At 41.5% G+C, this 13,125-nt stretch overlaps 1 pseudogene; it reads right to left on the bottom strand.

Annotated features, from left to right (window-relative positions):
• LOC149164968 (laccase-12-like) overlaps window positions 1–7,185 on the bottom strand; it is a 61,970-nt pseudogene extending 54,785 nt beyond the window's left edge.
• Between the last annotated feature and the right edge of the window lie 5,940 nt (window positions 7,186–13,125).

Below are 13,125 nucleotides of genomic sequence, written 5' to 3'. Positions count from 1 at the left end.
GAGGGTATCCTACTCTCATTCACACTTATCATATAGTTATCAGGTATATGATGAACAAACCAATGACCCCTAGTCGCGTTACAAGATTGTTACTGTTAATTCAGGAGCTTGATATTACCATTGTAGACAAACCATGGAAAGATAACGCAGTCATAGATTTCTTGTCTAGGATGGATACTAGTGATGAAGGTAAAATTGTAGAGGATAGTTTTCCAAATGAACATATTTTTTCAATTTCTACTTACACTTCATGGTATACAAATATTGCTAACTTTCTAACTATAAGAAAGGTTCCTAAACACTTGTCTTATAGATAAAAATGAAGGATTATCCATCACAGTGCCTGTTATTCATGGATAGAGGGATACCTCTTTTACACAGGATCTGATCATCAAATCTGGCGTTTCATAAGTGGAGATGACATCTATGATGTCCTAAAAGTTGCTCATGATGGTCCCTGTGGGGGACATTTTGCAAATAAGCGGACAGGTCATAAGGTGCTACAAATGGGATATTGTTGGCCTTCTATTTGTCATGTAAGGAAATATGTTAGAGGGTGCGATAGTTGCCAGTAGATGGGTCAACCTGGTCGGGCAGATGAAATGTTGTCACAACCCCAACTAGCTCTTGAGCCCTTTGAAAATGGGTATATCGATTTTATTGGGCCATTTAATCCGCCTTCACAATAGAAAGTTCACATTCTGGTTTGCACGAATTACATAACAAATTTGGCCAAGGCTATGGTGAAAGAAATGGAACAGGTTGTCTCAAACTTTTTATTTGAAGAAAATCTGGCACAATACAGAGATCCTAGAGAGTGTTTCAAATGGAGGGGCACATTTTACATCACATGTGATAGCATGACTTATGAATAAATATGGAATCAATCATATGGTAACATCTCCATATCACCCTCAGGAGAATGGTCAATTTGAAATGACAAATAAGGTACTAGAGAATATTCTTACAAAGACTGTAGCGAACCATCTTTAGAATTGTGCTGAAAAACTTCCTGAGGTACTATGGGTGTATAGGAAAACATGATGGAACACAACATGGTTTTCACCATATGACCTTGTCTATGGGAAATCCCATTTGTTTCTAGTGGAATTTGAAATTAAGATGCTCAGGACAACCCTTAAAGTAGGTTTAGATCTTTCATAATCCCAGAAACACCATCTGGAATAGTTGAATGAGTTGGACGAAATTTGTTTGGTAGTTGTCCAGAATGCTGCTGCAATCTAGCATCAACGAACTAAATGGCACGATAAATTCAGTAAGAAAAAGGTGTTTCAAAGAGGAGATTGGGAATTACTCTATGATTCACGGTTCGATGATTTTAAAGGAAAAATTTTCTCCATGTGGATGGAGCCATATGAAATTGACAAGGTGTTTGACACTGGGACTGTTAAACTTATCACAATTGATGAGGCACATACTCCTTTGATCATGAATGGAAATCGCCTCAGATTATATCACCGTCCAGCTTCAAGAGACTCCTTTATCAAATATCTCGCCGATAACTCTAGTTTTGAAGTTATTAGTGTAGGGAATTCCTCCATTGCACCCTTGATTTAATATATATATTGAAATGTTGTTACTACTCTATCAATATTTTTCTTGCAGGTACCTCACTCACATTGTTACTCCTCTGGTGTTGTGACTCTGATGATGGAAATTTTATCTAAGTACTTCACTCATGTTGTTACTCCTTCAATGTTGTTACTCTGATTGTGGTGATTTTGACTAAGTACTGCACTGGTGTTGTTACTCCTCCCATGCTCTTACTCCTCATGTGTTGTTACTCTGTGGGTGTTGTTATGCCTCGGGTGTTGTTACTCCCCCAATGTTGTTACTCCATTAAGGTAAGTTGCCAGGTACGTTCGTAATTGACTTTGTGTATTTGAATAATAATTCATATGACATGACTTGATATGTTCATGGAAAGTCATCCCTTAGTTGGGGGTAGGTACTATAATAAATGAAAATATGCTATAATAATGACTTACCATTATTTTTATTAAACCTTGTGCTAAGTGCATTCACTCCATGATTTTCCACCATACTTCATGCGATACACATATGCATCAGGATTTGAAGTTGGTACTGTTGTACTAATGAACAATCCTTTCCAACGTTGCGAAGTAATTACCATTATTACCATCCATTATCATCCATTATCTGCCACAATGTTTCCATATTTCATTGTTATCCTTCTAGTTTTCACTCTCACTGCACCCCATCGCTATCACAGCTCTCACTACAAATCAACCTGTTGGCACACCTTCTTGACAACTTGTTGTTACTCCAAAGAGTTGTTATAAAGCCATTACAGAATGGGTGGATAGGATGTGAGACGCGAACTAGAGAGTACATAACAGGTTTGGCACAATGCAGATGTTTTGGAACTCTTCTTGGATGCAGGGTGGCATGTGCATTTATAGAGGCTTCAAAGATTTGATGAATCCATCACAGTAGCATTTTTGTTAAACTTGGAAGGAAATAATTCTAGAGTCTGTGGGTTGGATATTTTTGTCATGGAGGAAGCTATTTCAATTGCTAGTGGATTACAACTAGTAGGTCAGAAATGGTTCTCTCGGAAGTCTCCTTTGCCGAAGTTTCCAAAATTATTTTTGTAGGTTGGGGAGAGAGCAGTCCAGAAAGGAAGAGGGTATGATCGTAAATTGCTTCCATATTCATGGGGTGAGGTGGCATATTTTGTTATGAGGTATGTTACTTGCGAAGGTAATTTCTCTTCATTATTTAAGTATCATTTCAAACTCCTTGCATGCCTTTGGTTTCGGCATGCGCAGTTTTATCCTTTAGACATCCCATACTTCCTATGGAGCAGTGTCCACCTAATGGCGTAATCTTCCTGACAGTCTTGAAAACCATTAGTGGTTCTCAAAAATCGTGGGTTGGTTAGATTATTGGTGGTGCATGCTCTGTCTCGAACCTCTGTGGCTTTTCCACAATTCATCGAGTTGGAGGAGGAAGAACTTGCGGGTATGCTACCTGCAGGGGAAGAGGAAGAAGATGTAGGAGTGGAAGAAAACACCACAGACGAAACTGTTCTAGTGTTACCTATTGGCCCAATAGAGATAGATTCAATGGAGATAGAAGAGAGTATAGTTGATGTTGCTCCACAAGAACCAGCATCGACTACCAATATAGGAGGAGAATCATCACCCTTGGATGCATTTATAGGTGGTGCTGGCACACAAGAACCAGCATCACCTATCCAAACAATTGAATAACTTTTGGTTGAGAATGTAGGTGGTGTTGTCACACCATAACTAACACAACATGTACAAACAGTTAAAGAAATCTTGGTTGAGAATGTAGGTGGTGTTTTTACACAAGAACCAACACCACCTGTCCAATAAATTAAAGAACTTCTCGTCAGAAATGCAGGTGGTGTTGACACACAAGATCCAGCACCACCTATTCAAACAATTGAAGAAATTGTGATTGAAAATGTAGGTGGTGTTGTCACATAAGAACTAGCACAACCTGTTCAAATGAATGTGGAACCTTTGGGGGAAATAGGGGCTGTAGTTGACACCACTCCATAAGAGACAGTGTCGACAACTGGGTAGAAGGACAACATGGAAGAAGCATAGGCAAGAAGAGTAAAAGGGATCATAGAAAAACCAGTGGATATAGAAGAAGAGGAAGGAGGGCCTGCGTCAGCAGGAATTGAGAGAACAGAAACTGATGAAATTATTACTCGTTATGCTTTCCTTGCATCTTTTCAAAGAAGGGAAAGGAAAACCCATTCCTCTAGATGCATGGAGAAAGAAGAATCTTCTCCTCTGATCCTGAAATTTGTTGGGAAAGATAAGGGCACCATTATCGACACGGTTATTCAAAAACTAGTATTTATTGGTGAAAGAATTGAGCAAATAGAAGGGTTGGATGTCGGCATTGTCACACAAGAACTAGCGTTGACCGAAGGATAAAATGAAGAAGTTATGGCTGGTATTACTTCTACAGAAATTGTTCTTGAGCAGATGGAGGAAGATGTTGCTGATTAGACTAACCGACAAGGGTTAGAAACTATTCTTGGGTAGATGGAAGAGAATGTTGCAAATAAGACTAACCTGCAAGGGTTGGAAACCATTCCTGAGAAGATGGGAGAGGACAATGCTAATCAGACTAACCCACAACGGTTAGGAACCATTCTCGAGAAAAATGGAAGAGGAATTTGTTGACAAAACTAACCTGCAAGAGTTAGGAACTATTCTTGTACAGGTGGAAGAGGATGGTCGGGTAGCAAAGAAAGTACAAGAGGGAGGTGTCAAAGACACTGCCTCATAAGACCCTGTAGTAAATCTAGAGTCACAGGGGGAAGACGTAGAGGTCCTGAGCCTTGAGGAAGGAGATGGTGGGATTGTTCCCTGAGTCGAGGAACAAACAGAAGAAACTAGAGTAAAACAAGAACCGTTTGATGATTTTTTCGATGTCAACCCACCAGGCCCTGGACTAGCTGTGAGGCCTATGGAACAAGTAGCTACGAAACAAGAGCTTATCGAGCAATGTCCGAGAAGGAGACCCCCTGTTAAGAAAAGATATCAGCCACAATTCAGAGAGAATATGTAGGTCAAAATAGAAATCATGAAATTGAGTAAACAATTATGGAACTTACGAAGAAAAGTGAGAAAGCACAAGGAAAATGTTGCAAAGCCCCCGCTTGAAACTATTTCGGTGGAAACATAGACTGAAGACAAGCCAACGACTTTAGTAGCTACACAGATAGAGTCGTTTTTGCATATGATCGAGGCGTGGGAGTTTTTCATGTCTGCAAAAATACAGAAGTGGCAAGCTACAACAACTCTTTTTCAATGAGGGGCCATTCCTTTAGAGGCACATCGGGAAGGAATAAGGAAAAATCGTGAGCAAGCTGTAAAAGTAGTCTCTGGCTACATAAAACAGATAGAAAAGGAAAAGTGGAAGTAGGAGAGACAACAGAAGTGAATTGAGGGACTGGAGGAATACGTGAAGCTATTAAAGGCCAATAAGGAAGATATGATTACCTTAGCACAACAGGCAATGGCTTCCCTCCCCCTACTTACAACTACACCTTGTTCCTCCATGAACAATATCTATTATTTTCTTTAGAAAGTGTCTACCAAGATCTCAGTCATGATATGGAAGATTCAATGCAGTTTTTGTGCATCATGAGACGCCACAATATTTTGGATCAACATTTGATGTGTGAGTTGGACATGCATGACTACTTCTTGGGTGATGATCAATCATTTAACCCAGTGCCATAGGTAGGAGACATTCTACTGAGAGCCTTTACCTCCTACACATTCAACTAGGTCAAAAGGAAAAAGGCTTTTGATACGTTTGAAGAAAATTAGGCAAATAAGCCACTTATCATTCAGATGGAGAACTGTCAGTCTGTGAATGTTTACAACAAACATGAAACTCTCTTGGGGATCGAGGGATCGAAAGAACATATGTGGGAAACTCAACAATGGTGCATTGATATATGCACAAAATAGATCTTCACCTATCAGGAGGAGGCCCAGGACAACTTCCAGAAACGGTGGATGATCTCGTCATCGACTCTCAGGATATATGAGCCTTTTGGGACCCCCAATTTTGCTCAGGCTCTAAATATGATACCCTGGTATATTGCCTGCATACAGATTCGTGGGGTCCAATGGATGGGTTTGAGGTTTTGGTTTCCCATCATCTAGCTGCCAACTAATTAGTACACTCTGACTTATAAGGTAAGTGAGGATTGGTGGAAAGAAGTCATCCAAATATATGTGTATAAGCCCCTAGGAATAGAGATGTCTACAAATACGATCTTGCATAGCTTCACATTGATCATCGCAGCTCTAACCCAAACTTGCGCAGGTGATGAACTACATGAGGAAATGCAGTAAGGGCAGTTGGTGGGAGATGTTGGTGGCTAGATTTGTATACTTTTACTTACCCTTTTACCATGTTCTTTTTATCCATTTCACGCCAATAGTGGTTAATTGATATCTTAAAATGCACAGGTATACCTCTCGTCATGTCTTTATGGATTATTGGTCAATGAAGCATAGTTGTAGGGGATTATTACCTAAGTGGCTTACTAATTTAGTTATTTCTTCATATTTAAAGGGAGAATGACCAGGATTGTGATTCACTGAATGATGCTATCAAAGCTGGAAGTGCTATCCTTGAATACTGGCTGCAATGGTGAATCAATATTTCAATTGACACAATGCTATCTTTTAACATTCTGTTTCATTTTGAAAACCACCATGTAATTAAGGGTAGACCATGGCTTAATTCTAGGGGTTGTATTATTGAAACATTGTATAAAGAAGAGTTGTGAGCTCTAAAATCTATCATTGTTAAGAGTCGTTAAGGTTATATGATAAATACTCTTTGAGTATGTAACAACATACGTATAATATTTCTTTTATTAATGACAAGTTTATGTTCTGAGCTTCATTGATCTCACCACAACCCTAATTAGGGTGTTGGGCCCACTCTCCTAACCAGGTGCTACTGGAATATATGTGTGTTAGGTTCATTTCCGTGAGTTTATTATTGTTGTGAATGTTTATCAGTGTGTTGTTGTGAGTCCTTATTTTTGTCACTCTTATTGTTTTTATAATTATCACTCGTTGTTACTCTTATTGTTGTTACACATTGATGAATTTTAGTTAATGTTGAATGTTGGGTAGCGAAATTGTGGATGCACATACAGTGCACGATAGCCTTGGAACAATTTTTTTTTTTTTTTTTCTCGTTAAGACTATGCTATTCTATTATGTACAGAAACAGGAAAACAGTTACAGTCATGAGGTCATATTGCCAGAGGCCGAGGATGGCACTCTGGACTGACAGTGATCATAAAAACCGCCCACGCAGGGGCTACACCACTAAGACAAATCACCCGCGCAGGGGCCCTACCACAGAGACAAGTCACCCACGCAAGGGCATAACCACTGAGACAAATCACCCACACAGGGCCGCCACCACTGAGACAGGTCACCCACGCAGAGGCGTTAAACCATTGAGGTGCATTAAGAGCAAAAATTGACATCCCACGCAGGGGCACAGAAAAGAAAAAGAAGACCTTCATCAGAATCCCTTGCCTGGGCATTGACAGACCTTGAACAGAATATATCTCGAGCCAAACAGAAACCGCCAAAACATACAGTAAGCCATTGTAGCAAAAGTAGCGAGTAATAGGAAAACCTGAGCAGCATCTGAAGGGGAGAGCCTGAGTGAACGGACAGCTATTCGTCCGGCTCCTCCTCGATAATCCAGCACATACCTTCCGGGAGAGAGTCCCAGGCGGCCTTGTCCTTCTCTAAAGAAGGTGCTGCCTGAGTCGAAGGTGGAATGACAGCTGGCTCTGGACTGCCCTCTGGCAGACCCTCAGCATCCCTGGAGCTTTGAGCCTGGTGCAGCTTTGTGCTGGGTTGTTCCTCGCCCTCCTCCTTCAGTTCTTCAAGAAACAAGACCAAGACATGGGTGTTGATACGAGAATTTCCCTGGGAATTGCTGAAGGAGAAGACTGCAGTTCCAAACGCAGGTAGCGGAGCCGAGCCCGAGTCTGGATTGCTGGAGTCCATGAACTGGCTAGACTGGATGGGATGAGCCTCTGCGACTTGGTGGCATAGACATCGACAGCAGCGGGAGGGTGGAGTTGCGACTGAGGGGCGTGAGGATCTGCCTCTACCAGAGCCTCGACGGCTGAGAAGGCGCTGTCGAGGCTTGACCATGATACCCCTAATAACAAGAAAATGAAACAGAGCAGGATGAGAGGAGATGGATAGTTTGAAACACCCTTCACCCTCCCTTGTAGACCTGAAACCACCGTCAATTGCCAAAGGGGCGACGTGAGCATACGCTCTGAGAGTCGTCGACCATAAACCCAATTCCGAAATCTGAACTAGACCCAACACTTGACCTTCCATACCTTCACCATTCTTATGCTCCTCTGCTCTTCCTCCATCCTCGTATGCCATAACTGCCCTTTGCATTCGCAATTGAAACCCAGACAAGGCAATGAATTGCCGTCCCTTAACGCACCTGCACCCACGCTTAAGCTCCATGGCGGCGGATCGCAGTAAATGTGAGTTTTATGCTTGGGGCTACCCATGGTAACCATGCGGCATTCCATTCTCCGCTGTCGTGTCACCCGCATCCTGGGAGGCAGCATCGCTTTGGACCAACTTATCGAAGTCCCGAGCCTGGGCATTATCTGGAATAATGGCCGACGTTCCTGTGAGGAGATTATGATTATTATCTGCTCCCATGTTAGCTAAGAGGTCTGCAACCTTGTTTCCTTCTCTTTTTGTATGAATGAAGGTGATGGCCCTATTGCTGCGGAGAGCTTGTTCATTGGCTTCTAGTCTGGCTGCGAGTCTCCAGCTGTTTGTGATTTTTTTCGCTTGTGAGCCATTCTGCAGTCTCTTGGCCATGTTTATGAGTATCTGGGAGTCTCCTTCCACGATCAAGGGTTGAAGATTGAGGCTCCAAGCAAGAAGGATTCCTTTCCATATGTTGAGTCTTGAAAATGTCATTCATTTCCATTACACTTTCACTATTATGTCCATTATATCACCTCCATTTCACCTCCATTTTACTACTATGTCACCACATTCATCCCACTTTCATTATCATTGGGCCACCTTTATGTTTTTCCAATCTTTATTATTTCTAAGCCTTTTAAGTGAATTTGTGGTTAAACATTAGAAAATAATGTGCATATGCTTATACCTAACAAATGGGTTGAGATTGTTGACATGTGTAGGTTGAAAGGAGGCTTCTAGAAGACCCTTATGTGGCACCCCAAGGCCAAATTCGAATTTGGTTGGAAAGAATCATGGGATCATGAGGATATGTGTCACATCTCCTAATTGTATTGTAACTCTAAAAAGACATGTGTCTTATCAGTTCCTATTTTAATTAGGACTCTAGAGGTAGAGGGAGAGATTCATGGACTCTCATTAATGAGATGGCTCTCATCTTTTTGTATAAATAGGAGATCTTTCTCCTTCATTTGTTAGTCTCTTTAGTCTTTCCTTTAGTCTTTTCTTAGTCCTTTTAGCTTGTTAGTCCCATGGATTTTGAAAGATTTTGTACTTTGTACTTTTGAAGAAATTGAATAAAGCTTTGATGTTCTCAACATGGAAGGAGATGTGAAGTAGATGTCATGGAGCATATTAGGATGTAAGTAGAGTAGATTTCAATTTGTAAATATTGCTTTGTAGAATGTAAGGTAGATTAGATTTTTCATTCATGCAATTTTAATTCATGCAAGTGTGTTTAATTTTGCTTTGATTTCATGACTAATGGCATATGTGATCATCTTGTCTATGTTGTTGACCTTTATTTTTCTAGTTTGATTTTCATTAGTATCATTTCTTTAACTTGCACTTCACTTTTTGCTCTTAGATATCAAGTTGTTCATCTATTGATGGTTCTTTTTCCATAATCAAATAACTTTATTGGAGCCAAAATATCACTTAGTACAACTTGGTTTAGTTTGCTTTAAGACTCACATTGCTGACTTGTTCATAACTGTTATCACATGATAAATCTAGCTGAAAGGAAAAAAGGTTAAGAAAAGGTTAAAGTAGTGTGATTTGTCTCCTTTATGTAGTGTCACTTAGATTTCACATTTCATTTTCATTTTAAATCAGCAACAGAGATACTGGGCCGATGTCATTAGTTCTTTATTTGATGTCTTTATTTTCCTTTAAGAATTTGATTTCATAGGTGGTAGGGGGCCCCTGCCTTGTATAGTTGTCACTTTAATTTCTTGTATTCCTTTTTCTGATTTTCATGTATATTAATGTACAGTTTGAATTACTGCATTTTATTTTCTTTTTAACATGTATATTATTGTACATAAATTGCTTTCAAGTTGATTGTAGATTAGTGATGCACATAGCCTTTTAATGAACTAATGACGTGATAGAATCATCTTGTCCTTTTGCTGAAGCAGCAAGGATACTGGGTCTCATAGTCATTCTCTCATTATTTGATTATTGAACATAAACTATAAAACGATGAAGTAAGAGAAAGGTTAACTAAGCACATATAGTGCACCACAATTCATCAGTTTACGATACCCGGATTGATAATTTATGTAGAGCAATTTAAGACGTTAAATTGACTAGACACCATAATCCTTCAATCTCCGCCGAGTTGTTGGTGTCCCAACCCAAGGATCCGAAGTATATCTGCAGGGGGGTGCCTTCGTGATTCCTTAGGATACCTCCAAAACATGCCTTTCCAGGGTTACCTTTGGAGGCCCCATCAAAGTTGAGATTGTAAGAATGCTTAGGGGGGGCGATCCAGGTGCCTCTGATTGTACTGCTGCTAGTGGAGGAACTGATCTTGTGTTGAGTCTGAGGTAGGAGCAATTGCCAGTTGCTTAGAATACCTTTTTCAACATCTAGAGATGGAAGATCTTCCTGGGTCCAGGAGTGGAGCAGCAGCGTCTCATTGAGGTTCCCACATAGCCTGGTCCATATGTCTTCGATCCTTGAGCTCTGATTTTTGAAAATAGGTTTATTCCTTTCCTTCCATATGCCCCATAAGATGAGCCCAGGGATCAGGTTCCACAAACAATTGAGAAGCTCGCTCTTGTAAGGATTCTGTGGCCAATGTCTTAGGGAGTCAGTTATATCGTTTTTTGTTCTGCATCTTTTTTGACATCTGAAGCTAGCCTTTTCCCATAGTTGATTGGCTAGGGGGCAGGAGTCCATGAGGTGTTGGAGTGTTTCCTCATTTTGATTGCAATTGGGACATATCGATGGTCCATGAAAATTTCTTCTTCTTAGTTTGTCCCAAGTGAGGATTCTTTTGTGACTAACCAGCCATAGGAAGTAAGAGACTTTGGGCCAGGAGCCAAGACCCCATATTTTGCTCCAAATTGGATCGGAGGGGGTATTGATGTTGCAGACTATCTTGTAGGCTTTTGAGGTGGAAAAGTCACCTTTTGGTCGGTATCCCCATCTGAGGATGTAATTGCCTTCGTCGTGTCTGATTCCTCTTTTTCCAAGCTCCTTCTCCAATTCCCCTATATCCTGTAGGTTTGTGAAGTTAATTAACTGATTACCCTGTTTCCATTTCCTGAATCCGTGCTCCGTTTCCTGCATCCAGTAGTGATGGATCTTTTCTTGGTGCTGCTCCTGCCTTACATGATCCAATGGTGAATGAAGAATGTGGGTAATCTTTGGCATCTGGTTCCATGCATCTATCCAAAATCTAGCCGTTTTGCCATCCCTGACCTCCCAAAAACTGTGTTGTTGTATTAACTGGAAGTGTTGTTTGGCCGCGTTCCAAATTAGCGAACCTTTTTCCGTGGGGGTAAACTGGATGAGCTCCTCCTGGGGTCGGTTATTAGCATATTTAGCCATCCAGATTCTTGCCCAGGGTTTTTCTGGATTAGTGATCCAGTGCCACCATATTTTGGCACTCATGATGGAATTTCTATGCTCCGGGTCTCTCAGACCAATGCCCCCTTTATCTTTTGGTTGACAGACTGTGGGCCATTTGACTAACTCCCATTTACGATTAGTTGCCGAACCTCCCCATAAAAAGCTGCGCTGAAGATTCCTGATTCTTTTTAAGACCCATTTGGGTGCAACAAGGATTGAGAAAAGGTACAGGGGCATTGCCTGAAGGACTGACTTAATGAGCATAACCCGGCTAGCCAGGTTGAGAGATCTGTGCGCCCAAAGGTTGAGACGTGAATCCAGCTTCTCAATGAGGGTGCACCAGGAGGAGTGCTTTATAGCTGAGGCAGTGAGGGGGGCTCCTAGGTATTTTGAGGGGAGGGAGGTGGAGGGAAAGCCAAGGATTCGGGTAACTGCCGATTTGACAAGAGGAGGTGTGTGAAAGAAGAATATCTGCGATTTGGTACAGTTAACATCAGTGCCAGAAGCTTCAGCAAAGTCATTGAGCAGGGATTTGAGGCAAGCGGCTTCCTGGACCGAGGGATATCCAAAAAGCATGGTGTCATCAACAAACCGCTGATGAGAAGTGGCAGGGGTGTTGTGAACTGAAAGACCTTTGAGATGGCGGGAATGGAGAGCTTGCTTAATGTGACGGCCAAGCCCTTCTGCCATGAGAATGAAGAGGAAGGGGGATAGGGGGTCCCCTTGCCTAATTCCTCTTGATGGTTTGAAGGGCCGAGAAGGGATTCCATTCACCAAGATGGAGAATTGAGTGGAGTTAATTAAGCTCATAATCCAGTGAATCCACATACTACTAAAACCAAAAGCCTTTAGCATTTGCTGAATGAACGTCCAGCTGAGTTTATCAAAAGCCTTAGAAAGATCTAGCTTAAGAAGCATACCTGCTTGTTTTGATTGTTTGAGGGAGTGTATAATCTCGTGCGTAAGGATAATCCCATCCATGATTTTTCTTCCTTCCACGTAACCCGAATGTTCCTGAGATATGAGCAACGGTAGCAGGGGCTTCAGCCGGTTAGCCACAACTTTAGAAATAACTTTGTAAACAACATTGCAAAGTGAAATCGGCCTGTATTTTTCGGGCATTATTGAGTCCTCCTCTTTGGGGATGAGGGCAATGAAGGTGGTGTTGAGAGAAGGCAGCAACCAGTGGAGAGCTCTCGATTCTTCAACAATTTGCCAGACTTCCTGTTTTATCAACTCCCAAAAGGTATGAAAGAACGTGGTGGTGAATCCATCCGGTCTGGGGGCTTTTCCCTCCTTAAGCTGGGACATTGCCTCATCCACCTCCTGAGGTTGAATCGGGCGGAGGAGTATCTCATTGTGTTCCTCCGTGATGATCCTTGGCACATTGTTGGTGATTTTACCAATTGCCTGTCGTCTATCTCCTTCCGACTCTTGAAGGATCTGGTTAAAGTGATTGCAAAATTATTCTTCGATTTCCTCTTGCGTTTCTACTTTCACCCCTCCTTGCTTTTGGATAAACGGAATGCTGTTGTGCATTCTTCTTTGAATGGTGGTTTTGTGGAAGAATTTGGTGTTGCGTTCGCCCTCCTTCAGCCATCTTATTCTGGACTTTTGCTTCCAGTAAACTTCCTCCTGCTTCTGCCTTTCCTCAATCTGTCTGTGGATGCGTCGTTCCTGTTCCAAGGTCCCTTCAGTATGTCCCTCT

Source organism: Pinus tabuliformis, chromosome 5_1, assembly GCF_031772625.1.
Source record: "Pinus tabuliformis cultivar Carrire ecotype Pingquan chromosome 5_1, CPIR1, whole genome shotgun sequence".
NCBI classification, from domain to species: domain Eukaryota; kingdom Viridiplantae; phylum Streptophyta; class Pinopsida; order Pinales; family Pinaceae; genus Pinus; species Pinus tabuliformis.
Note: the sequence above shows the minus strand (reverse complement) of the source record. Positions and strands in the feature narration are given on the sequence as shown.